We start from the raw sequence: 27,449 nt of genomic DNA, 5'->3' as shown, positions 1-27,449 counted from the left end.
CGTGTGGCTGTGACTCGCGTATCAACGTGGCCACGTGAAGAGGGGTGAAAGGGGAAGAGGGGGGGGGAAGAGGGGGGGGGAAGAGGGGGGAAGAGGGGAAGAGGGGGGGAAGGGGGGAAGAGGGGGGGAAGGGGGGAAGAGGGGGGGAAGGGGGGAAGAGGGGGGAAGAGGGGGGAAGAGGGGGAAGGGGGGAAGAGGGGGGAAGGGGGGAAGAGGGGGGAAGGGGGGAAGAGGGGGGAAGGGGGGAAGAGGGGGGAAGGGGGGAAGAGGGGGGAAGGGAGGAAGAGGGGGGAAGGGGGGAAGAGGGGGGAAAGGGGGGGTGGAAGGGGGAAAGGGGGGGGAAAAGGCGCCAATTTTCAATTGCAAGCCTTCCTCTCACCTTCTGCCCTAGACCTCTATTTCCCCCTCTCGTTTTCTATTAAATAACAAAAAACCTGATCTGCAAGTAATATACGCAAGTGACAAGTAAATTAGAAGTCTTTCTCCGCCGTGTAACATGTACATAAAAGGCGTTTGTTTCTAATATTTAAATTTCACGGTAATCCCACGAGGTAGGCTAAAAAGAAAAGGGGGGTTGTATCACCCCCTCTCCCAACCCCCCATACGTGTGCGCGCGCCCCTTGTTTATTTTGATTAGGCTGTGTCGAGAGGGGTGAAAACCTCCTACCAGCCACCCTTTCCCCCTTCTCTCAACTTGTTAATGAACGGTAGACCTGTTGTAGACTTACGGGCTATTCATGCCCGTGCCACCTTTTGGGTGGCTTAATCTTCATCAATCAATGTTGTAGACGGCAGAGTGTTGTTAAACACAACCCTAAGTTGTGTTCTCTTCCACGAAATCTACAATTTATATTTTAGACTCTACGATTCTACTCTATCAAACGCCTGTACTTCCCGTGATACCTGGTTGATGGGGTTCTGGGAGTTGATCAAGCCCCATGGCGTGACTTGTGAGAGCTTGGTCCACCAGGCTGTTGCTTGGAGCGGCCACCGGGGTTCATTATAAGCCTTGTAGTGTTCCGACAAGCACTACAGCTCACAGGTTTAAGTAACTGATTGATGAAGATTAAGCCACTCAAAAGGTGACACGGGCATGAATAGCCCGTAAGTGGTGACCCTTTTGAGCCATTACCAGTATCAAGAGCTGATACTGGAGATATGTGGAGGTGCGACTGCACCCTGCGTGTCTGCAATTTAGGTAACTGTCAAGTAAGTTTCTTTATAGAACTGTTATCCTACGTTCCTATCCCCTTAACCTTCGCATCACCCGCAAACACTTAACATCAATGACTATCCCTCCACGTTGGTCGTTCACATAACAGAAATATTCTCACAAGGACAGGCCCCAAGGTAGCCTCCACCAGTCCCTTCCTCAAAGTTCTTAAAAGTCTCCCCTCGCCTAGACGGTCATTGTTAATTGAGCTAGTTCCTTGACAACTTAAATAATATTACCTAATAATCAGTAGCGACCAACGGAGCCTAGCCTCCAGCCATCCAAGCGTGCAAAACAAATTGACAAGGGAGAAAGTTATCTGAAAAAACCGGATTCCAGTTAGCATCTCCCACATTTAATGTGTGGATAATTCTACAGAGAATTGAATATAAATACCGGTTTAGGGAGAGTGTTAACACATCAAGGTTTTCTAAGTATTTATAAGCAACAAATACAAATGCAATTATAAGCAATTTTGCAATTGACAGTCACATCAACAAAGCAAGAACAGCTCAATTTAAACAAACAATTGGACGATTGTTCTGTGGTTGATTTACAGTTTTCTTTAATATCACCAGACTGACGAGAAGAAATGTGCTTCTTGGCAAAGGTGGCAGCGTTCGAGCGTGTGCGAAACCCAACAGTTTGGAGAATAATAGAGCATAATACATGGCTGGCTGGATATCGCTAAAAAAGAATCTTGTATGAATGTAGAACTACTAGTACAATATGCAGGCCAAGAGTCACAATAACTTGGCTGAAGAATGTTGACCAGACCACACACTAGAAGGTGAAGGGACGACGACGTTTCGGTCCGTCCTGGACCATTCTCAAGTCGATTCACTTGAGAATGGTCCAGGACGGACCGAAACGTCGTCGTCCCTTCACCTTCTAGTGTGTAGTCTGATCAACTACTAGTAGCCGGTCGACCGAGCAGACAGCACGCGGGACTTGTGATCCTGTGGTCCTGGGTTCGATCCCAGGCGCCGGCGAGAAACAATGGGCAGTTTCTTTCACCCTATGCCCCTGTTACCTAGCAGTAAAATAGGTACCTGGGTGTTAGTCAGCTGTCATGGGCTGCTTCCTGGGGGTGGAGGCCTGGTCGAGGACCGGGCCGCGGGGACACTAAAAGCCCCGAAATCATCTCAAGATAACCTCAAGATAGTACTACATTAGCTACGAATACAAGTGACAAGCAGCCATTATGTCGGCTTTATTTCACGTCTAGTCAACAAAATCACAAAGGCTTTTGCCACACCGCCAGGCGAGCTTGAACACTAGGCTATTTGTTGCTGTTCAAGATTTGGCTACTCAGGACGAAGTGTCCATGTAGCACGGGATATGGTGAGCCCGTAACCGAACACAAGCGTTGGCTACGTTATTATATAGATCACTCCCCAAGTTGACAACGAATGTCTATCTCAGCATTCAAATGATCACGTCTGGTACACACACACACACACGTGTTTATACAGACGAAGGCAGGGACAATCATGCAACAAAACCCACCTTATTGTGGACGGTTATAAAGGTCAATTTGTCAATGCCTTCCCACCTCCTCCACTCCTCATGGTTAGTACACACTGCCGCCTGGGGCTGTCAGGGGACAGATTCACGAAAGCACTTACGCAAGCACTTATGAACGTGTACATCTTTCCTCAATCTTTGACGGCTTTGGTTACATTTATTAAACAGTTTACAAGCATGAAAACTTGCCAATCAACTGTTGTTATTGTTATAAACAGCCTCCTGGTGCTTCGGAGCTCATTAACTGTTTAATAATTGTAAACAAAGCCGCCAAAGATTGAGAAAAGATGTACAGGTTCGTAAGTGCTTCCGTAACTGCTTTCGTGAATCTGGCCCCTGGCCTCCCCACCCTCCCCGACTCCCAACATTTGCCCAACCTGTAAGCGTGAGACGAGGATTTCTGCCGTCTCTTAACTCGGGCGAACATTTACTGCAACTGATACGAATAATTCCATTCTACAATGCCGTATCAAATCTTGAACACTGAACGATAATCTAGCATAAACAAAAGCAAGAAAATTTATCATCAAATCATTTGATACATCTGGACTTCTTGAGATTATCTTGAGGTTATCTTGAGATGATTTCGGGGCTTTAGTGTCCCCGCGGCCCGGTCGTCGACCAGGCCTCCACCCCCAGGAAGCAGCCCGTGACAGCTGACTAACACCCAGGTACCTATTTTACTGCTAGGTAACAGGGACATAGGGTGAAAGAAACTCTGCCCATTGTTTCTCGCCGGTGCCTGGGATCGAACCCGGAACCACAGGATCACAAGTCCAGCGTGCTGTCCGCTCGGCCGACCGACTAAAATTTAGAAAGTTTTTTGTCTCCTAATAAGGGTTCTTTTAAATCACAAAATTAGTGTATTTAAAAATTCCTCGAACTTGGCCTACCAATGGAGGAAAAACATAGAAATCAATGTAAAACAAATGAACACACAGTTATGAACTAAGAAAAACAACGGGACTAAGACAAAAAATCACATACAATTAACCAAAAGAAAATTAACCATTTTAAATTAAAAACCTGCACTAATTAAACCCACCTAGAGGGCGCCGGTTGGCCGAGCGGACAGCACGCTGGATTTGTGATCCTGTGGTCCTGGGTTCGATCCCAGGCGCCGGCGAGAAACAATGGACAGTTTCTTTCACCCTATGCCCCTGTTACCTAGCAGTAAAATAGGTACCTGGGTGTTAGTCAGCTGTCACGGGCTGCTTCCTGGGGGTGGAGGCCTGGTCGAGGACCGGGCCGCGGGGACACTAAAGCCCCGAAATCATCTCAAGATAACCTCAAGATCTCAAGATAACCTATTGTTTCTATCCAACGTGTCAAAACGTCTTTACAATATATTGATTTGATGAGAAATCAATATATTGATTTCTTATATAAAATATAAAATGAAATGAATATACAAGATATAAAATCAATATATTTGCCAGTACACAAAACCTCTGCTGGCTATTTTACAGATTAGGACCTAACTTGTGCTAGAGATTACTAGGCTTAGAGCCCCCCGCATGCTCACGACCCAACCTAACCTTCCTCACGTTCACATCACAAAACTGATTTACTAAATTTCTCGAACCTAACCTATCCGAGGACTTACGAATAGAAAACGGAACATGGCTTCAATTTTGCGAGCTGGTGTGATTGTTAGTACATGATATTTTGGCCGTAGTGGAATCTATACGTCCTATCCCGTCCCATTTTGGACGGGACGGGTTGGTCCACCAGCCCTCATCTCTGAAGAAGAAAACCGAAGACCCTGGAAACACAAACCGAAACTGTGTCTATTTTCCGCTTGTTACAACTTGTAATAAAGTAGTTACATCTTGGTTTAACGAGTTTATGACGTATTAGAACGTTGTTACAACTTGCTATATTGGTTGTTATAACTGGTTAGGTGTTAAAGCTTGTTCGAACGTTGTACTGATGATAGCCTAGTGCCGTACTGATGATAGCCTAGTGCCGTACTGATGATAGCCTAGTGCCGTACTGATGATAGCCTAGTGCCGTACTGATGATAGCCTAGTGCCGTACTGATGATAGCCTAGTGCCTTACTGATGATAGCCTAGTGCCGTACTGATGATAGCCTAGTGCCGTACTGATGATAGCCTAGTGCCGTACTGATGATAGCCTAGTGCCGTACTGATATCTTAGTACCTCAGCTTCTGTAGCCACGCGGATAGCCATCATTTTACACAACCCCTCTCGCCATGCCCACAAATAAGTACCTCCGAGCTCTGTTGCAAACATTCTAGTATCAGTGCCGTGCCAAAGCATTATTGTGCAACATTATATCAACAGACAAGCATGCCATCGCACCTCATCACCCGCAGGTGGCGCGTTACTAAACATCAGCAACCTTATTGCTTCATATGTTTTTTTTTTTTTTTTTGAGATATATACAAGAGTTGTTACATTCTTGTAGAGCCACTAGTACGCGTAGCGTTTCGGGCAAGTCCTTAATCCTATGGTCCCTGGAATACGATCCCCTGCCGCGAAGAATCGTTTTTTCATCCAAGTACACATTTTACTGTTGCGTTAAACAGAGGCTACAGTTAAGGAATTGCGCCCAGTAAATCCTCCCCGGCCAGGATACGAACCCATGACATAGCGCTCGCGGAACGCCAGGCGAGTGTCTTACCACTACACCACGGAGACTGCTAACAACATATGTGTTAGCCAACAACTGTTGCAATCAATGCAATATGCAAGTAGCAGTATATGAAAGTCAAACCAGATAAAAAAGCTAGACTTCAGCAAATTACTGGTTTGAACTTATAAGGGAAAACGGGTTACAGGGCTGGACTTCCCTCGAGCGAATTCGCAGGTAAGAAAGTGTACTGAAATAGAGAAAGCCTCAAATGGTTCTACTAATGTTGAGGATTTTGGTTGATAGCTGGTTGTTTCCGACCTGTACAACACAGTACTTCCAGACGTCCGGGCAAAGATAAAAGATAAAGGGCGAGAAATTGATTTTATGAAGTTAGGAAAGTTGAAAGTTTATGAAGCGATAGAGTTCCGCTGCACAAATATTAGAGAATGGTAATAGAAAACTTTTTCAACATTATATATATTGATATATATATATATATATATATATATATATATATATATATATATATATATATATATATATGACAGTGTCAGACCACGGAGGAAAATTGAAACAGGAATTTCCTTAAGAACTTTCGTATATTAATACATATTCAGAAGGAGCGATTCCTTCTGAAGATGTATTAATATACGAAAGTACTTAAGGAAATTCCTGTTTTAATTTTCCTCCGTGGTCTGACATTGTATGTATGTATATACACATACATACATATACATACACAAACAAATAAAATAAGACTGAAGTCCAACGAAATTTATCTCACTATTTACTGAAAACCCTAAAAAAAATTTACTTGTAAAAAGTTACTTGAAGGTTATATATTTTCAGAGTAATCACACTAACGTGACTGCATCAATGTGACAATCCGTAGGGGCCGTGAAAGTGCGCGTGGGAACATCCACTACATAGGTTCGATCCCCCATCACTGCTCCTATACGGATTTTATCGTTATATATTTTGTCAAGAGGTGAAGCAAGAGCATCCATTGATAATTCTAAACGTTATAAAAGGAGAGTAAAGTAATTCTATGCTGACCATCGATTAAAAACCAATCCCCAAAGATGGAGTCATTGGTTGACCAGACCACACTAGAAAGTGAAGAAACGTCGTCGTCCCTTCACCTAAATTCTAAACGTTATAATGGAGAGTAAAGTAATTCTATGCTGACCATCGATTAAAAACCAATCCCCAAAGATGGAGTCATTGGTTGACCAGACCACACTAGAAAGTGAAGAAACGTCGTCGTCCCTTCACCTTCTAGTGTGTGGTTTGGTCAACATATTTCAGCCACGTTATTGTGACTCCTCGTCTGAACATTCGTAGCCTGATAAATACTTCGGGATTCTCGCGAATTTTATCTGTGGCTTCAAAGACCCTTCCGCAGAAGTCTTATCTATGCTAATTTAAGACACTTTTAAATGCAAATAAAGAAATCTAGCAAAGTTTCATTGCACTGAATGACCGTTAGCCCAAAGCGCAGACGCCCGAGCATGCAAGCACATCTAGGCGAGGCCCAGACCTTGGCAGCCAGAGTAAAAGCATTAGACTAATGTTTTATCACGCAACTTCCCGCCAGACACGACACCACGCGCCTTCCCAAGACCTGGGCCCGGTGTGAGCAAGACGAAAGCTCAATCTCTCGAGGAGGTGAACAAACACACGTGGGGTATGTGTATGTGTTTTAATCTGCCACTCCGCCCTACAGGCCGAGAGGCAGATTAACTATCCATTAACTTAACTATCCACTCCCGCCCACACGCCATTCATCCCGCCTATGACCACCAACCACCTGCGCCCTCTCAACCACCAACCACCTGCGCCCTCTCAACCACCAACGCCCGCGCCACTATCCTAAGCAGCAGCAGCAGCACAGTCTAGAGAGATCTGCAGCGCCCAAACACATCCCTATACTGCCTCGTCCACCACCAAAACCGCACCTTCTTTGACCATATCCGGTCAAGACTCGCACGGTCGCCAAAAAGGCCTCTAACACAACTCACAATTTGGCATTAAAGGCTCCGGTGCAGCTGCGAACTGTCCTCTGGAGGTGTGTATGGTCAGAGCCATATTGGGCGCTTCACCGTTACAGCAGCAAGAGCAGTTCCTCCGACCACCGTCAGTGTTTCATTTATCTTCGCTGCCTGTGAAGAACTTAAGAGGATATTCCTTTAAGAGAAGGTGAAGGAGATTGGCGCTCGAGAGAGATGTTTGTTGTTTAAGATTCGCTACTCAAAACGATAAGTTCCAGTAGCACGGGCTATGGTGAGCCCCGTATGGCTCGAGAGAGAACCTAGGGATTCTTATTATAAATGTTGGTTAGGTGACTGGCTGGTAGGACGGTCATCAGTGTCTCGAGAGGATCCGGTAGAGGAGGTCTCGAGAGGATCCGGTAGAGGAGGTCTCGAGAGGATCCGGTAGAGGAGGTCTCGAGAGGATCCGGTAGAGGAGGTCTCGAGAGGATCCGGTAGAGGAGGACGGGGTTGTTGATTTAGATTTAGCTACTTTAGCTTTAGAACGAAGTGTCCATGTAGCACGGGCTATGGCGAGCCCGTAAGAGGACAGGGGGTAGCACGCAGTGTTTGTAGGTCGTTGTGGAGGGCGGCTCCCACTTCACGCCCTTGGTACACTTGCCCTCGCCTCACCCCCCTCCACTTTGCTACACACAAACCCTTCTTCACTCCACAAACAAATTATTTTATCCCAATTCTCGCTTTCTCTGACCTTTAGGCCTAACCCTACCATTAATTAACAAGCTATTAACTACATCTTGTTCTTCTATATTCTAAACTTCTCAAATAACATAGAACGAAAGGGCAATGTAAAGGATTTGGGTGTCATGTCTGAAGAACTTACCTTGAAAGAACACAACAAAGTGGTCGTCACAACGGCAAGAAAAATTACAGATTGGGTAACACATCAAACAGCCTGGTTGAACAGTCTAGCAAAAAGGAGGCCTGGTCGACGACCGGGCCGCGAGGATACTAAGCCCTAAGGGCGGGAATCTCAATCTTCACCAATCCAACCGAACACTTGGAACACACTCGCAGTATTCAGATGAGTGTCACACACACACTTACGTTCCCTCTGCACCATGTTGCTTAATAAATTACAGATACCTGGCCTGCCAGTGGTGGATAAAGAGGGAGGAGTGATGGAGGTGGACAGGTTGATCTTAGGAAAGACGCCCTGACCTAATTACCCAACACCCGTTATTACCTTGACTGTTTCTAGGGTACAGTATCAAAGGCTTTCTTGTAGCAAACTTGGAATAGCTAGTCTATGCTATAAGATACTTTGGATATATATACATTAAACTATAACTAGCTTATGAAGATTTAACTTTGCTAAGCTAAAGGAATTTTGGGCTTCATTTTCAGAGCTCATTGCATACCTCTAATATTTTCCACTACAGCCCACGGAATGGGTATAGGGTACGTAATAAATTTACAAAATCAATCTATGCAGACTATCAACTCATTATTGGTCCAGGACCAGTCTCAAGTCAACCGCCAGTCTCCAAACCCCAAATGCAGCTTTCAGTTATTTACAATAAGTCTTCAGACTTCAGGCTTACCTCGTCAACCCCTCTTCTAAATTAGGGTTCCTTGAAGCCATCCCCAACTGCTGTATATCCAGGGTATTAACCTCTGCTTCCGCTTCCACTCCCAGATATCTCGACCAGATATCAACCAGATATCTCTGCTTCTTCATCCTAGACACCGTAATTCAGGGCGGGAACTAGACTGAACAAAAACATTGATTTTCCATTTACTGTTACCAAGTGATAATGGTTGATTTGTGGAACCAATTACCGCGTAACGTGGTGGAGGTGGAGTCCCTCGATTGTTTCCAAGCGCGGGTTGGACATGTATATGAGTGGGATTGGGTGGTTATAAATAGGAGCTGCCTCGTATGGGCCAATAGGCCTTCTGCAGTTACCTTTGTTCTAATGTTCTTAGGATAACGCAATGATTTCCTTCCCTCCATATATAGGCTACCGACTCAAATTTTGCCACTAGTATGCATAGGGTAATCAAGGTACAGTAATTTGATCAATGCTTTTAATACTCTATTAGTTGTGCCTCAGCAAAGAATATCTTATTACAACCTTTCCCACTCAACATAAGAACATAAGAACATAAGAAGAACATAAGAACAAAGGCAACTGCAGAAGGCCTGTTGGCCCATACGAGGCAGCTCCTATTTATAACCACCCAATCCCACTCATATACATGTCCAACCCATGCTTGAAACAATCGAGGGACCCCACCTCCACCACGTTACGCGGCAATTGGTTCCACAAATCAACAATCCTGTTACTGAACCAGTATTTACCCAAGTCATAAGAACATAAGAACAAAGGTAACTGCAGAAGGCCTATTGGCCCATACGAGGCAGCTCCTATTCTATAACCACCCAATCCCACTCATATACATGTCCAACCCGCGCTTGAAACAATCGAGGGACCCCACCTCCACAATGTTACGTGGCAATTGGTTCCACAAATCAACAACCCTGTTACTGAACCAGTATTTACCCAAGTCTTTCCTAAATCTAAACTTATCCAATTTATACCCATTGTTTCGTGTTCTGTCTTGTGTTGATACTTTTAATACCCTATTAATATCCCCTGTGTTATGTCCATTCATCCACTTGTAAAGCTCTTATCATATCAACCACTTGCAGGATCCACCAAATTCATCAGAAGCCTCATCATCCTCATCCTCCCATCAACAAAAATTAGCCTCATAACCGCTACTCATCGCCCTAGGCCTATCTAGCTAAACCACAAGGCTAATAAGAACACTGGCCTCACAGGACGTGGATTCTTGCCGGGACCTCTAATCACCAGTTGGGCCCTAATCACTTTGGCCTCAGGTGATCACGTCCACTGGACTACTGCTTCCTCCTTCCCCCCCGCCCCCCCTTGGGACGCTAACCACCTCGTCAATGTCTTCTGGTTTCTACTAAACAGGTTTCATAATAGCATAAGAACAAAGGTAACTGTAGAAGGCCTATCGGCCTATACGAGGCAGCTCCTATTTATAACCACCCAATCCCACTTATATATATGTCCAACCCACGCTTGAAACAATCATGATAGAGTCTTCTTACAACTTAGGGATCCATCGCATCTATACATTTTATACATGTAAAATACTTGAGCCCTTGTATACACTGTGGCTCAAGCATACACTATAACCATGTAACAGTATACATACCATGTATACTGTTAAAACTTTATATATACTAATACTGTGCATTTAGTACCAATACCACGTACCTTAACGATCAACTATGTAACACCACGCACTGCCAGACTTGGTCTAGATTCACGAAACAGTTACGCAAGCACTTACGAACCTGTACATCTTTTCTCAATCTTTGACGGCTTTGGTTACCTTTATTAAGCAGTTTACAAGTATGTTGTAAATGTTAAATACTGGTTCAATGTTAAATACTGGGTAAATACTGGTTCAGTAACAGGGTTGTTGATTTGTGGAACCAATTACCGCGTAACGTGGTGGAGGTGGGGTCCCTCGATTGTTTCAAGCGTGGGTTGGACATGTATATGAGTGGGATTGGGTAGTTATAAATAGGAGCTGCCTCGTATGGGCCTATAGGCCTTCTGCAGTTACCTTTGTTCTAATGTTCCAAGTAGCACGGGCTATGGAGAGCCCCCGTAGTGGATTCCCTTCTATATCCTAACGTCTTTATGTAGGTGATGGAGGGAAGGTGATGGAGGGAAGGTGATGGAGGGGAAGGGCGATGGAAGGGAGGGCGATGGAAGGGAGGGCGATGGAAGGGAGGGCGATGGAAGGGAGGGCGATGGAAGGGAGGGCGATGGAAGGGAGGGCGATGGAAGGGAGGGCGATGGAAGGGAGGGCGATGGAAGGGAGGGTGATGGAAGGGAGGGCGATGGAAGGGAGGGCGGGGTGTAGAAGGAAGGGAGGGGGTTGGTAATCTGGAAGGGAGGCGGTGGCGACATCCCGGAGGAGGTCATTAATCAAAGAGGCTTCTCCCTGCTACCAAGCCTCCTTCCCTTAGCCTCGCTACCCCGGTTCCTCCTCTCGCTTCATACGCGCCTTCCAAGATCCTTCTCTCTGGCACTTGAGTCGAAATTATGCCTCAATATGTTACTAGTTAGCTTGGACTCTTTTAGAAGGTTGCCTTCATACTTGTTGATTTGTGAACCCAGTTGTGGATATTGGTAAGGTGTTGAAATAGGAACATAAGAACAAAGGTAACTGCAGAAGGCCTATAGGCCCATACGAGGCAGCTCCTATCTATAACCACCCAATCCCACTCATATACTTGTCCAACCCACGCTTGAAACAATCGAGGGACTCTACCTCAAAGTATCAACACAAGACAGAACACTAAACAATGGGTATAAATTCGATAAGTTTAGATTTAGGAAAGACTTGGGTAAATACTGGTTCGGTAACAGGGTGGTTGATTTGTAGAACCAATTGCCGCGTAACGTGGTGGAGGTAGGGGTCTCTCGATTGTTTCAAGCGTGGGTTGTACATGTATATGAGTGGGATTGGGTGGTAATAAATAGGAGCTGCCTCGTATGGGCCAATAGGCCTTCTACAGTTACCTTTATTTTTAAGGTAACTGCAGAAGGCCTATTGGCCCATACGAGCAACGTTCTTATGCTTGACCAAAGTCGTGAATAGAAAATATACCTTTAATACTTTTATTCGAAAACAACGCTGAAGTAGCCTTCATGATGTTAAAAAAATATATATATAATTTTTAGGCTTAACCTCAAAAACAATCAAAACACTTCCCAAGTAACAGTTTAGAGGTGTGGTGATGCAAATTGTCCCAACTATCAAGAAGAAGAATTAGTGAGGTGCTGTTACGGGCTATTTATGCCCATGCATAAATAGAGACATTGCTAGACTGAACGTCTTCATCTCATTAGCAACACCGACTGTCTAATTGGATGACGTATCCACTCGCACTGCTGTTGGATGAAGAAAAACGGTGTCCATAAATACGAATAACAAAGGTTTCAGCGGTTACGGGCTATTCATGCCCGTGCCACCTCTTGGGTGGCTTAATCTTTGTCAATCGTTTCAGCGGCGTGTCGTGTACTGCGGGAACTGTATTAAGAAGCCATTCACCCGGTAAATTAAGAAGAAATCCCCTATACTGGGCGTATAATTGAAGATAATATTGCAAATATGGGCCGTTACTCGACTGATTCAAGCAGCGAAAGGACCAGCAAAAGGAAACGGAGAAGCAGATCTCCGAGTAGCAGCAGTACTAGCTCTCTGAGTAGCAGCAGTACTAGCTCTCTGAGTAGCAGCAGTACTAGCTCTCTGAGTAGCAGCAGTACTTGCTCTCCGAGTAGCAGCAGTACTTGCTCTCCGAGTAGCAGCAGTACTAGCTCTCCGAGTAGCAGCAGTACTAGCTCTCCGAGTAGCAGCAGTACTAGTTCTCCGAGTAGCAGCAGTACTAGTTCTCCGAGTAGCAGCAGTACTAGCTCTCCGAGTAGCAGCAGTACTAGCTCTCCGAGTAGCAGCAGTACTAGCTCTCCGAGTAGCAGCAGTACTTGCTCTCCGAGTCGCAGCAGTACTTGCTCTCCGAGTCGCAGCAGTACTAGCTCTCCGAGTAGCAGCAGTATTTGTTCCCGAAGTCGTCATCGTCACCATAAAAAGTCACGGACACACAGAAGACGTTCCTGTAGTCGTTCTCGTTCTGCGTACAGAAAGCGCAGTTCCAGCCCCGATTCAGATCATAGTGAAAATTACTCAAAATCAAGTCGAGATCGAGAGTACCACAGGATTCGTCGCAGACTTACGAGAGATCCGAGCACAGAAAGCGCAGTTCCAACCCCGATTCAGATGATCGTGAAAATTACTCAAAATCAAGGTCAGCGAGAAGCAGCAGTAGAGACTCCACAAAGGAAGAGACAAAGAAAGGTATAAAGGAAAAGGCTTTCTCAGACTCGTACCTGAGAAAGTCAAGTCTACAAAGAGACAAGAAATCCCAGAGTCTGAGAAAGTAGCATATTCACGAGCTGTAGAAGACATTAATGCTTCAGCAAGCAAACCTTCAGATCTTCAGGATCCAGATCTGCGGCGATAAACAAGCTGATAGTAAAGATAGAGATAGATCCAACTTTGAGAAACTGGCTAAATTGGCTGCAAAAGAATTGGCTAGGAAATTTATGCCTGCTAGTGAGGATAATCTTTCAACTCCTCACCTGTGATGAAAATGATTTTTTCACTTCGCCAAAAGGCTCTGCTTGGAGCCTTTTGGCGAAGATGAATTCTTGGAAGATGAATTGTTATTCTTCAGAGTGAAGAATGAACGAAAAGTGCAGTTTTCTTGTGTTAAAATGTGACTTCTTATGTAAATTATGTAATTATTTGCTTATGTAAATATGAATTTTACATAGCAAAGAATTTTGTAGGTATAAACCTAACTTCCATAGAATGTTTTATAAAACTATGTTTAAGTCTACAAATCAGTGATTTAATAAATCAAAGATGTCTTATGTTGAAAATGTTCCTTAATGTGTTCTCATTGCTGTGAAATAAAGGTTAGTAAAATGTTTAAATCAATTTGTTTTTAATCCTAAGTGATGATGAAGAGATCCTGAGTATATAAGTACATGAATGGAAAAAAGTTATTGATTTTGAGTCTCCCCCCCCCCGCCTTAGTCAATGGTAGTTATACAATGAATATGAATTCCAAATCTATTCATGATCTATGGTAATTGGCATGTGCATTTTCTCCTAAAATCCTTGTTAGACATTATCCTTTCTCCTTGTTAGACATTATCCTACAATACATTACACGCAGAAATCACAATTGCGTGATGCGTCAAATGAACAAATCCACAAGGGCCGTGACGAGGATTTGAACCTGCGTCCGAGAGCATCCCAGACACTGCCTTAATCGACTGAGCTACGACATGGTAAAAAAAAAAAAGTTGAAACCGAAGTTCTACTGAATTTACTGGATCCTGCAGCCTCTCCTCTACATACTGTACTGGATGTATAATTTTTTTTGCCAACATATAATACAGTATGTCTTTATGCATAAACTTAAAAAATCATTGGTTGTTGAGTAACATGAAGATTTGTAATTTTACAATTGTCAATTTGAAGCATTTTAGCACTAAAGTGAAAAATAATATTCGTGGCTTTAAATAAAATAGATACAGTATATGAAAATACTGTATCTTTGCTGTTCAAAGCAGCAGTTTCAGTTTACAAATCCTTTAAGGAATAGAATTGAAAGTTAAATTTAATGTTACCCAATACAGTATTGTATAAAAATATATTGCAAACAGTAAATTTGTCATAATCGTTAAAGAGTCTGAATTTGGAGTTTATATAATTTATTTTTTATAAAATACTCTACTAGAACTGTCGTGAATAGGTTGGTACATGGCTAATAATAAAAATCTTATGCTTAGACCCATGACAGACAAAAATGTTCTGATTCTTGCCACTCTAAATTCTTTTCCAATTGATTACCTTTAATTACACGAGTCAACAGTTTGAAAAGCAAATATCTTGCTGATTTATTTCACTCAAACTGAGTGAAACTACTTGTGTTCCAGGTGACATAATTGGTGAGGGCAATTTACAGCATTAATCATGCTTCCAGTTTTACCTTTTCTCGTAATGAGTATAAATATTTCTCATACCTCAGATTCAAAATAAAAAATCATACTTCAGATTCAAAATAAAAAATCATACTTCAGATTCAAAATCTAAAAATCATACTTCAGATTCAAAATCTAAAAATCATACTTCAGATTCAAAATCGAAAATCATACTTCAGATTCAAAATCGAAAATCATACTTCAGATTCAAAATCGAAAATCATACTTCAGATTCAAAATCAAAAATCATACTTCAAATTCAAAATAAAAAATCATACTTCAAATTCAAAATAAAAAATCATACTTCAGATTCAAAATAAAAAATCATACTTCAGATTCAAAATAAAAAACCATACTTCAGATTCAAAATAAAAAATCATACTTCAGATTCAAAATAAAGTTCGAAATGCAACTTATATGGCGCTTTGGAAACAATACAGTACAAACCTTATCTAAAAGGTTTATTCCAAATGATTTCCTTTCAGAGCAACATGTTCTCTACCATACAGCCTTTTGAATCGAATACAAAAAAATATATAGAAACTCAAACAGTCCATCACCGATGTTACTTACAAGCGACAGTTGAGAGCCGGGACCAAAGAGCCGAAGCTCAACCTCTGGGAGCGCACACTGAGAAGAGATCTAGTGTTGCAACACTTTAATAACTGGGACATAACAGTCTCTCAGACTTCCACGGTCTCTCGGGATACGAACCGACTTTGCCACATATCGGATTTTACGGGAAGGGGAAAAAATATCAAAACTTTCCAATTCGTAACTTTGTACCGGTAGCTTAACGAGGGTCTACTGTTTTTCCCAATTTGGTTCCTAGCATTTAAAAGCATTTTATACATTACTAATACACAAGAGGTTAAGTTTATTTTAGTAGTGTTCACAGCAAAAATAATTAAGCCTATGCTAGGCTACTACAAATTTTGTTTACTAATTTGTGATAAATGAAACTTTAAATGGTTCAGTTTCTCATTCTTACCGAGGCCAACGACTGGCCTCCCCTACGATACAACTAGGATGCAACTAAGCAGTTAATTATGGGGCACCTATTTACTGTTAGGTGAACAGAAATAAGCCAAGAAAAACTTGCCCAAACGTCTCCGTCCTGGTCGGGAATCCAGGAGACCTTTCGATTAGGAACGAACTGTTCTTATCGTTCCTCTACTCAATAGGCTACGACCTAATTATCTAAAAACCTTAAATTTACATCGCATTTTGCAAGCCAAAGATTGTAAACCCAATACAGGCGATGAGTCACAATAACGTGGCTAAAGTATGTTGACAAGACCACACACTAGAACATGAAGGGACGACGACGTTTCGGTCCGTCTGTTACGGACCCGAGCCCAGCGTCCGAGCACGGAGCAGTGACGACCACGCCATCTGTGGGTCAGCTCCCGAAACCCCCTCCAAATGGACGACGCCACCTGGTGAGGACGAGGTATACTGGCCACAAGGGCTAGTTTCCAGTCCTGATCAGCTCATAACACAGCCGCTGCTGACCTCTGGTGAGGTGACGCTTGGACAGCAACGCCATCTATGGAGTGGATAGGTGGGCGTTTGTGTCTAAGCCTGTAAGTGAGGTGCCCTAGAGTGTCCCTATTACTGATGACATGTCTGATTACAGAGTCGACCTGGGACTGCTGTAATGGAAGTTGGATCAGTCTACCCAAGGCAGCCGTCTTGTCTCCAAGTATTTGCTGCAGCAGCTGTGAGTCACCCCCCGGATGAACACTGTGGTGTTAGCCTGTCTGTGACGTGGCAGCTGAGGGATTGTCGTACTCGGGACTGACTGGTGGAGACGCTTAACCACTGGGGTGTTGTGGCGAGGAGAGTGATCTGTGGGATCACACGAGGCTCCTGACTAGGACTCGCTACCCTAGTATCAGTCGTGGAGTGGCCTAACCAGGGTTGCTGATGCTAACCAGCTGACCTGCCAGCTACCGGCTGGACTTGTGGTTGATGGCCTCCACGACGGTGCCCCCAGTGGAACTGTGATTTGGCTGGCCTGTGGCCAGGGTAGACTCAAGAGAATCGAAGGATTCGTCGTGAGGCCACAAGAGGACCAAGAGCTTAGCATCGTTGAGCACCGTGAACGTCCAGAGTCTTCAGAGGAAGACTACGTTGTATATTATAGTGTTTATTCCTCCCCCTTGTGATAATCTTTATATTATTTATGGTGACGGTGATAATTATATTATTAAGTTTTTGCCTTTGTCTCCCTTCCCCTTTTAGTTTACTTGCGTTACGGATCACATCCCTTGAAAGCCACTACTAGCTTGGGGCCGGATACCCTACCTCTAACAACATCAGAGAAAGAACCCGGTTGCGACCCGAGAGGGCCGTAACACCGTCCATTCTCAAGTCGATTGTGAATGGTTCAGGACGGACCGAAACGTCGTCGTCCCTTCACATTCTAGTGTGGTCTTGTCAACATTGTGAACTCAACAAAATTCAATTTAAACAAGCCCTCGTAGCAGCTTCCAATGCATCAAAGCAGCACACACACACACAAGGTCCCCCGCCTTAAATGTCGCCACGTTCTCCAAGAATATCCAGAGTCTGGTCTCCCAAATACCAGGAAAAAGACCCCTCCTGATCAAAGGCAGGTACACAGATTTCCTCCTCGCCCTTCCTTCTCTCTCTCTCTCTCTCTCTCTCTCTCTCTCTCTCTCTCTCTCTCTCTCTCTCTCTCGCACCAAGTGACGTGCGCGAATTCCTTTATCCGCTACGCATTTAAGCTGCGTAACAATCCTGTTTATTCGTTCGCTACGTTAATGCGTATTATTAGTGTTCAAAATCAAAACCGACATCACACAAGTCTTCCCCCGGCTTAAAAAAACCTACTTTGGATAATCACTTTACCTCAAGAAGAATTACAGAGATCGTAGAACAAATTAGTGTCAAGTACATTTTGTGTGCGTCTGAGTTTGACAACTAGAGACTTTGGGAGACATTATGCGCTGGTGCAGGCAAGCCTCGCCTCTACCTTACACTAACCTTGGCCGGATTCAATGTCGTCAACATCCAACAAGAATTGTTTAATTATCCGGAAATGTTTAAGTCATACAGAAATTCGAGGAACTGTTGCAACTTCTCGGTAGGCTTGTGGGAATCCTTTTGATCCAACACCATTATATATATATAAATATTATATATATTTATATATATAATATTTATATATATTTATATATAAATATTATATATATTTATATATAAAAATTATATATTTATATACAAATATATATATTTATATACAAATATATATATTTATATACAAATAAATAAATATATATATATATATATATATATATATATATATATATATATATATATATAATATATATATTTATTTATATATTATAATATATATATTTATATATATATTTGCGATACTACCGATTCGTATTACTACTCTATACAAGCCATCACACAAGACTTCACTGTATTTAAAAAAAAAACTACGTAGATTTAACTAAACCTAACCTAACCAAAATACACATACTGTTTTAACTATCAGAAAACGAGCATAGTCGAACTGTCTTGTATACAATTACACTACACCCGTCCTTAACTCCTATAAGATAAGTTAGAGGTTAACCATCACCACTAATTCTCAAACCAGTCAGGTTTCTTACGCAGCCAGCAACCCCCTCTTAATCAACTAACTCCTCATTAACCCACTCCCACACCCCCTAACCCCACTCAAAAACCCACCTCCAGCTTCCCCCGAGACTACAACCTCCATATGCAATGCCTTGGGAAATCAATAATGATCAGCTGACCAAGAAAACAAACTTGCAATTAAGCGAGGCCAGACCACCTCCCCGCCATACTGTCTGCCAGTCGCACTCTCACACCACCACTCTTGCCATTTTTAAAATAAAACATTTGTAAAAATTTAATAACCTACCTTTTCAATTCTACTGACTATTACGCCAACTACCACTCAGGGCGCTAATGGCTCAATATCACCAATTATATCCGTGGAATAATTAAAACCTCAAAAAAAAAGCCAGAAACTGAGGTTTGAGACAGGTAAGGATGAGAGGGACCCCGTGCGAGGCTAGTGTGTGGGTTGCCTCCACACCCGCTAACCAAACCTCCCACACTTTACTCTCGCCCTTCCGAAGCACCACACTGCCCAACCGTGCACAAAATGCGCTTCCAAACCTGACACAGTCAATTAAGATAACGAAACCGGGCGATGCATCGCTTTTACAAACTTACTAAATGGAGTAAACGTGCGATAAACACCCGAATATTTGACCGCCACGTTTGAATGAGGAGTCACAAGTTCTGAAGTACAGCTTCTCATTCAACCAGAGGTACACGCGGACATATTTAACCGATTCTTCACATATTTAACCGATTCGTGACTAATTACAGGGACATGATAAAGACTGGATGAAAAATAAATCAAACCAGAATGAAATAAAACATGGCAAACAGTTAGCAAAGTCCTATCATTTGGGTTTTCTTCCCTATTCAACGTTATGTCTACACACAACGCATTATCGGACATTTAAATTTTTTTTTAAATTTTGCCCCGAGGGGCGAGTTTATTGGGCAGCGCCACTCATCTTGTGAGTGAACATACCGCCATAGCAGAATGTACAACACTCCCCAATAGGAAGAAAACCCGCTGGGTTTTAAATCTCTTCCTAGTTGGCTCCTGGCTCTTGTTACATTACAAAGCTTCCAATAAATTTGCTCAAACTAATGTTATTTAGGCAATGCATTGTCTACAGTGCTCCCAATGTAAGCAATTCACGCCATACAAATATACTTAAAAGGCTATGCTATCCTAGGTTCATTTAGTACATATTTTTGTTACAATTCTTTAAGAGAACGCATAAGAATTGTACAAGAATTCGTGCATAAGAATTGTATGCACGAGAGTTTAAAGTGAGCAAAAGCATTTCTAGTAGGTATTCCCTTCGGGATCACCATAGCCCGTGCTACTTGGAACTTTTTGTTCCAAGTAGCTGAATGTAAAACAACAATTTTCCCACGTGCTACCAAAAGCCTAATTTGGTTACCTAATTTGGTTACCTAATTCGCTAATCTAATCATCCTTCAAACTTTAAATTGCATCTTGCAAAAGCTCGACCACTATAAACCACCTAACGCAAAACTAAACCCGACAGAGAGAAACCTAACCAGTAAGTTTAACTCACCACTAACTGCTACCTCAAGATGGTTTCCCCGCCATAACCCCCAACCCTAATTACCTACTGGTGGTTCTAGGTGGTCTTGCGAACCATGAACAGAACGTCAATAAATATATATATAGAACAGACTGTGGTGGGTATGTGGGCCTGCGGGCCGCTCCAAGCAACAGCCTGGTGGACCAAACTCTCACAAGTCAAGCCTGGCCTCGGGCCGGGCTTGGGGAGTAGAAGAACTCCCAGAACCCCATCAACCAGGTATATGTGGGCCTGCGGGCCGCTCCAAGCAACAGCCTGGTGGACCAAACTCACACAAGTCAAGCCTGGCCTCGGGCCGGGCTTGGGGAGTAGAAGAACTCCCAGAACCCCATCAACCAGGTATATGTGGGCCTGCGGGCCGCTCCAAGCAACAGCCTGGTGGACCAAACTCTCGCAAGTCAAGCCTGGCCTACTGGTTCTGGGGAGTAGAACTCCCAGAACCCCATCAACCAGGTATCAACCAGACTATATTAACCTATTTACGCGTGTCCTCTGCTTTCCTAAACATTAAAAACAGCAAAATGTGTGCAATCAGCATTGTTGTTTGAGATTCAGCTACTGGGGAAAAAAAAGAGTGCCAAGTAGCACGGGCTATGGTGATCCCGTAGTGGACTTACCTGGCACAGGAGCGGGGCAAGTAGCACGGGCTATGGTGACCCCGTAGTGGACTTACCTGGCACAGGAGCGGGGCAAGTAGCGCGGGCTATGGTGAGCCCGTAGTGGACTTACCTGGCACAGGAGCGGGGCAAGTAGCACGGGCTATGGTGAGCCCGTAGTGGACTTACCTGGCACAGGAGTGGGGCTGTCAGCTGATGGTGATTTAACTGATTTAACTATTGATTCGACTGGATGTCACGTGACCTTCACCTGTCTAAGACAGGACGCCCAGTACTAAACTTAACAGTCTTTGCTTGCAAAGTTACAGCCCCGCTCCTGTGCCAGGTAAGTCCACTACGAGGTCACCATAGCCCGTGCTACTTGCCCCGCTCCTGTGCCAGGTAAGTCCACTACGGGGTCACCATAGCCCGTGCTACTTGCCCCGCTCCTGTGCCAGGTAAGTCCACTACGGGCTCACCATAGCCCGTGCTACTTGCCCCGCTCCTGTGCCAGGTAAGTCCACTACGGGCTCACCATAGCCCGTGCTACTTGGAATTGAATCTATAACAACAATCAGCTCTCAGTCAAGTAAGGCTTGTCGTGACTGCAAGGTAAGCGACCCACCTCACCCTTCGTGTCATTGAATTCTACAATAAAACATTAAAATTGTGCAATTCATACTTTTAACATTAACCAGCTTTGACCAAATATGCAATGCAAACTAGATTATCCGAGCCGTCATCTATATTTAAATTTTGTTTAATGGCCCCCCATGGGTTAAATCAAGTTACAAATCCGTACAATACACTATCACATAGCAACAAGGTTAAATATATAAATTTGGAATAAAAATCCATCTTCAACTAATGCCATTTAAATCTAATTCCCCCCCCCCCACACACACACACAAGCTAATTATATACTGAATATATACGAAATAAATGTCATGAGAATTACAGTTTACGGGAAAAAATAAAAAATAAATACTTCTTAAAACAATCAAAACTTTTTCATACTTAATCAAAACATGTAAGAGTCATAGAATACAAGTGGTGGGTTCAGATTCCCAGACCATTATTACTTTATTATTAACATCTTTATTGACAAATTTTAATTATGAGCCCTTAACGTTGTACACCCACAGGATATACAGCTTTTATTATTTTTTCTACCACAGACGTGGCCACATTTACAATGCTAACTAGAAATAAATAAATTGTAATATATATATATATATATATATATATATATATAATTTATATATATATATATATATATATATATATATATATATATATATATATATATATATATATTTATTTATATATTTATTTATATATTTATTTATATATTTATTTATATATATTTATTTATATATATTTATTTATATATATTTATTTATATATATATATATAATTATATATATATATATATATATATATATATATACATATATATATTCTTTTGTCCTCCATGGACAGGGTTAGAGATCTGTTACACATTTAGTTCAGTGATTTATTGAACAATCAACCACAGAAGGTGACTGTAGTGCTTTTAAAACTACAGTAGTCGCCTATGTCTGGCCAGTCTCAGACTTGCCAAATACTCCATTAACAATAACTACAATGTCTTATGTCTGCGCCTCCAGACAGGCCCTAAGTATTGTACACACGTACAGGCAATATTATGTCTAGTTCTATCATAAAAAAAATTAATCTGACCTAACCCTCTCCCCCTTCCCTACACGAAAACTACAACAACATAACACCCAGTTACAGCTCCGCTCCTGTGCCAAATAAGTCCACTACGGGATCACCATAGCCCGTGCTACTTGGAACTTTTCGTTCCCAGTAGCTGGATCTAAGATAACAATAGCATGACACCGTAGAGCAAGCAGCTCACCTAGTAAGCACACGGTCCGGTGGCCCACATCACGTCTGAGGCCCCTCGCGTGCACAGATATCCACTACATTCAGTTTATCAAGATAAGCGTGTTGCTCTGATCTTTTCGGCCTGAAAAAGGTTATCGGACCTTCGTACAAAAAGTGAACATAATATCGTGCCCTGATTTTCCCCCATTTAATTCCAAGTTAGCAATTTATTGCAAATCTGAGGGTGTTTATATTTGCAAGTTATTTTACGAGTTTACAATGACAAATCCTGTTGCAAGGACAGGTAATGTATTAAATTATAGTGGCTCCTTTCCCTTTCGTTAGTCTATAATGTGGAAACTCATGCCTGATTGCATATCAATTCGATGCTATGTCCTGCATGGGCCAATTCAGTACATAGCAGAGGCTGGCCAACCTTAGTATATGAAAATGACACAAATCTATCAAAATCTATCACGATATAAAGAGAAAACGGCCTCCTTAAACAGTCAAACTTACGCTAAATATTTTGGAAATAAATTCGGGAATGGACTGACGGACCGAGACACACGCTGCATTTTTTAATAAAACTCACGAACCTCAGTCATATACAAATTACAGTTACGCCGTAGCATTAGGCAGTCACGGCATCATATATAAGCCTTGTAATTTAACCCCCAAGCCCTTTAGTAAATTCTCCTCTTTGAAAGCTTTCGAGTAATTCATCAAGCAACATACAGCAAAATAGTGCATTAATTTTGTGCCATGGTAAAATATTACATGCTCCCGGACGCAGGTTCGAATCCTCGCCCTTGTGGATTTGTTCACGGTAAAATATATTCAAAATGTTGACCACATACAGAAAAAACATTATCTCTGAACTAAACAAATGGCAAACATAAAATCAAGTACTATTTACAACTCAAAAAATATATATACACATCAAGTCTACCAAACCAGATCAATAATGATATATATATAACATAATATGCCAGGGGCGTCACAGGGCTATATTTTACAAAGGACAATAGCACATGTATTACTGCCTGACCCACTGGTGCCAACACCCCCCCTCCCCCCCCCCTCGTGGCACTAAGCCGAACACCCCCCCCCCACCATGGCACTAAGCCGAACACCCCCCCCCCCCACCCCAACCCCGATATCGTACACCGCCTCCACTACCTGAATTATTTACCAGGTAAAGGACATTATTAAACCAACACGTACGTCAGACCTTACTAGGATTAGTTAACGGTGTGAAAGCAGTCTCGGAAATCAATAGGATAACCAGAGTCATGAAGGCCACGATAACATGGGTTTAAACCCGGTTTAATTGTTTTCCTCACATTGGTTTTCCTGATATCATTGGATATCTTATTCATTGATAAATATATTAAATTATATTATAGGAAAATTTGAGCAGCGATTACCAAGTTAATAAGACCTTACAAGAAACAGCGTCCCCTCTCATACGCACGAAAAAACACTCAAACAAACGCAAACAAACGTTAACACACCTAAATACAAACACTCAGTAGCTGGCAACAGTTGACTGATTGACAGTCGAGAGGCGGGACCAAAGAGCCAAAGCTCAACCGCCCCCCCCCCAAACACAACTAGGCGAGTACACATGGCACACCCCCCCCCCACCACACACACAACACAAACACACCCCACACAAACACACACCCCTCACAAACACACACCCCTCACAAACACACACCCCTCACAAACACACACCCCTCACATACACACACCCCCCTCACAAACACACACCCCTCACAAACACACACCCCTCACAAACACACACCCCTCACAAACACACACCCCTCACAAGTACACACCCCTCACAAACACACACCCCTCACAAACACACACCCCTCACAAACACACACCCCTCACAAACACACACCCCTCACAAACACACACCCCACACAAACACACACCCCACACAAACACACACCCCTCACAAACACACACCCCTCACAAACACACACCCCTCACAAACACACACCCCTCACAAACACACACCCCTCACAAACATACACCCCTCACAAACACACACCCCTCACAAACACACACCCCTCACAAGTACACACCCCTCACAAACACACACCCCTCACAAACACACACCCCTCACAAACACACACCCCACACAAACACACACCCCTCACAAACACACACCCCACACAAACACACACCCCCAAACACAGACCTACAAACACACCCCCCACACAAACACACACAAAAAACAGTATTAACCCATCAACGTCTTGTGTAGCCTGGAGAACAAGGAAAGCATCACACCGACACCAAGGGCACCAGGTTCGATACCCGCAAGACACGGAGCCTCCTACAAGCAACCCACCACCTCCCTGAAGCAACACACCCACGTCCCTCGTCACGCAACTTAAGAGGGCGCCCGTCACGTGCTCAAGTTACGCCGGTTAAAACTTTAAACCCAACGAAAACTTTACTGAAACTTACCTCTCGTTCAAGTCCAATTAATCCACAGGATCGTTTAAATCCTCTAGGTTACTTTTACATTCCACCATATATCACTCTTTTTCAGTATCACTTCATCACACGTCAAAACATTAAAATTCCGACCGCAATATCAACAAACGCAAAACTTAAAAAACACAAGAGAGCCTACAAACACAGCGACTCCCTTCCTCTTACACTTCCACGGTATCACTGAAGCTCGATTTGTTTTGGACCTCCAGCTCAGCTGAACTCAAGTCCCTCACACTCCTGCCATTGGCTGCCTAGGCCATGACGTCGCCGCTCACCACTCGCCCGCATTGGCCAACTTTCCTGACGTCACATCCCGCGTCATTTTAAAGAAAAGCAAACCTGGAGAAGTTGGCGGGTTTTAGGTAAGTTGTTCCATGTTTCGCGAGACTCGGCCTGCATACTAATGAGCTGAGCGGCCATATGGAGCTCCTCATGTTCTCCCGTCCTAGGAGATAAGATAATATCTCTCACGCTCTACCCGTTACATCGGTTCGAACTTACCGGGGAAACATATACGACTCGCTGCTGATAAAATACTGCTTTTGTTTACTTTTCAAGTGGTTGTTAGGTAGTTTGAGTTGTGTGTGTCCAATGGTTCTAAGTACACTTGCGATTTCTACTTCACCAAGCCAGCAATTTAAACATTCACTAAGCCAGCTATCTAAACGTTCACCAAGCCAGTTATCTAAACGTTCACCAAGCCAGTTATCTGAACGTTCATCAAGCCAGATATCTAAGCGTTCACCAAGCCAGCTATCTAAACGTTCACCAAACCAGCTATCTAAACGTTCACCAAGCCAGCTATCTAAGCGTTCACCAAGCCAGCTATCTAAACGTTCACCAAGCCAGTTATCTGAACGTTCACCAAGCCAGCTATCTAAACGTTCACCAAACCAGCTATCTAAGCGTTCACCAAACCAGTTATCTAAACGTTCACCAAGTCAGCTAAGTGTTCACCAAGCCAGCTATCTAAGCGTTCACCAAGCCAGCTATCTAAACGTTCACCAAGCCAGTTATCTGAACGTTCACAAAACCAGCTATCTAAGCATTCACCAAGCCAGTTATCTAAGTGTTCACCAAGCCAGCTATCTAAGCGTTCACCAAGCCAGCTATCTAAACGTTCACCAAGCCAGTTATCTGAACGTTCACCAAACCAGCTATCTAAGCGTTCACCAAGCCAGCTATCTAAACGTTCACCAAGCCAGCTATCTAAACGTTCACCAAGCCAGTTATCTGAACGTTCACCAAACCAGCTATCTAAACGTTCACCAAGCCAGCTATCTAAGCGTTCACCAAACCAGCTATCTAAACGTTCACCAAGCCAGCTATCTAAACGTTCACCAAGCCAGCTATCTAAACGTTCACCAAACCAGCTATCTAAGCGTTCACCAAGCCAGCTATCTAAGCGTTCACCAAGCCAGCTATCTAAACGTTCACCAAGCCAGCTATCTAAGCGTTCACCAAGCCAGCTATCTAAATGTTCACCAAGCCAGCTATCTAAGCGTTCACCAAGCCAGCTATCTAAATGTTCACCAAGCCAGCTATCTAAGCGTTCACTAAGCCAGCTATCTAAATGTTCACCAAGCCAGCTATCTAAGCGTTCACCAAGCCAGCTATCTAAACGTTCACCAAGGCAGCTATCTAAACGTTCACCAAATCAGCTATCTAAGCGTTCACCAAGCCAGCTATCTAAACGTTCACCAAGCCAGCTATCTAAGCGTTCACCAAGCCAGCTATCTAAGCGTTCACCAAGCCAGCTGTCTAAACGTTCACCAAGGCAGCTATCTAAACGTTCACCAAATCAGCTATCTAAGCGTTCACCAAGCCAGCTATCTAAACGTTCACCAAGCCAGCTATCTAAGCGTTCACCAAGCCAGCTATCTAAACGTTCACCAAGCCAGCTATCTAAACGTTCACCAAGGCAGCTATCTAAACGTTCACCAAATCAGCTATCTAAGCGTTCACCAAGCCAGCTATCTAAACGTTCACCAAGCCAGCTATCTAAGCGTTCACCAAGCCAGCTATCTAAGCGTTCACCAAGCCAGCTATCTAAGCGTTCACCAAGCCAGCTATCTAAGCGTTCACCAAGCCAGCTATCTAAGCGTTCACCAAGCCAGCTATCTAAGCGTTCACCAAGCCAGCTATCTAAGCGTTCACCAAGCCAGCTATCTAAACGTTCACCAAGGCAGCTATCTAAACGTTCACCAAGCCAGCTATCTAAACGTTCACCAAGCCAGCTGTTGAAAT

At 43.3% G+C, this 27,449-nt stretch overlaps 1 protein-coding gene and 1 pseudogene across 5 annotated transcripts in view; one reads left to right on the top strand and one right to left on the bottom strand.

The window, feature by feature from the left end:
• The window catches only part of LOC123749839 (semaphorin-1A), a 234,438-nt gene extending 208,864 nt beyond the window's left edge, over nt 1-25,574 (bottom strand). For 2 of the 5 annotated variants that reach the window (XM_069314892.1, XM_069314893.1), the window contains exon 1: nt 25,173-25,573. The gene's annotated coding sequence lies outside the window, so the exon portion shown is untranslated. Of the gene's footprint in view, nt 1-25,172 lie in introns of all 5 variants that reach the window. The other 3 variants (XM_069314890.1, XM_069314891.1, XM_069314889.1) reach the window with 2 other exon arrangements.
• LOC123746193 (uncharacterized) lies at nt 12,558-14,183 on the top strand (annotated as a pseudogene).
• Nucleotides 25,575-27,449: the final 1,875 nt, after the last annotated feature.

This window comes from Procambarus clarkii, chromosome 80, assembly GCF_040958095.1.
Source record: "Procambarus clarkii isolate CNS0578487 chromosome 80, FALCON_Pclarkii_2.0, whole genome shotgun sequence".
Lineage (NCBI taxonomy): Eukaryota > Metazoa > Arthropoda > Malacostraca > Decapoda > Cambaridae > Procambarus > Procambarus clarkii.
This window is presented reverse-complemented; position numbering and strand designations above follow the sequence as displayed.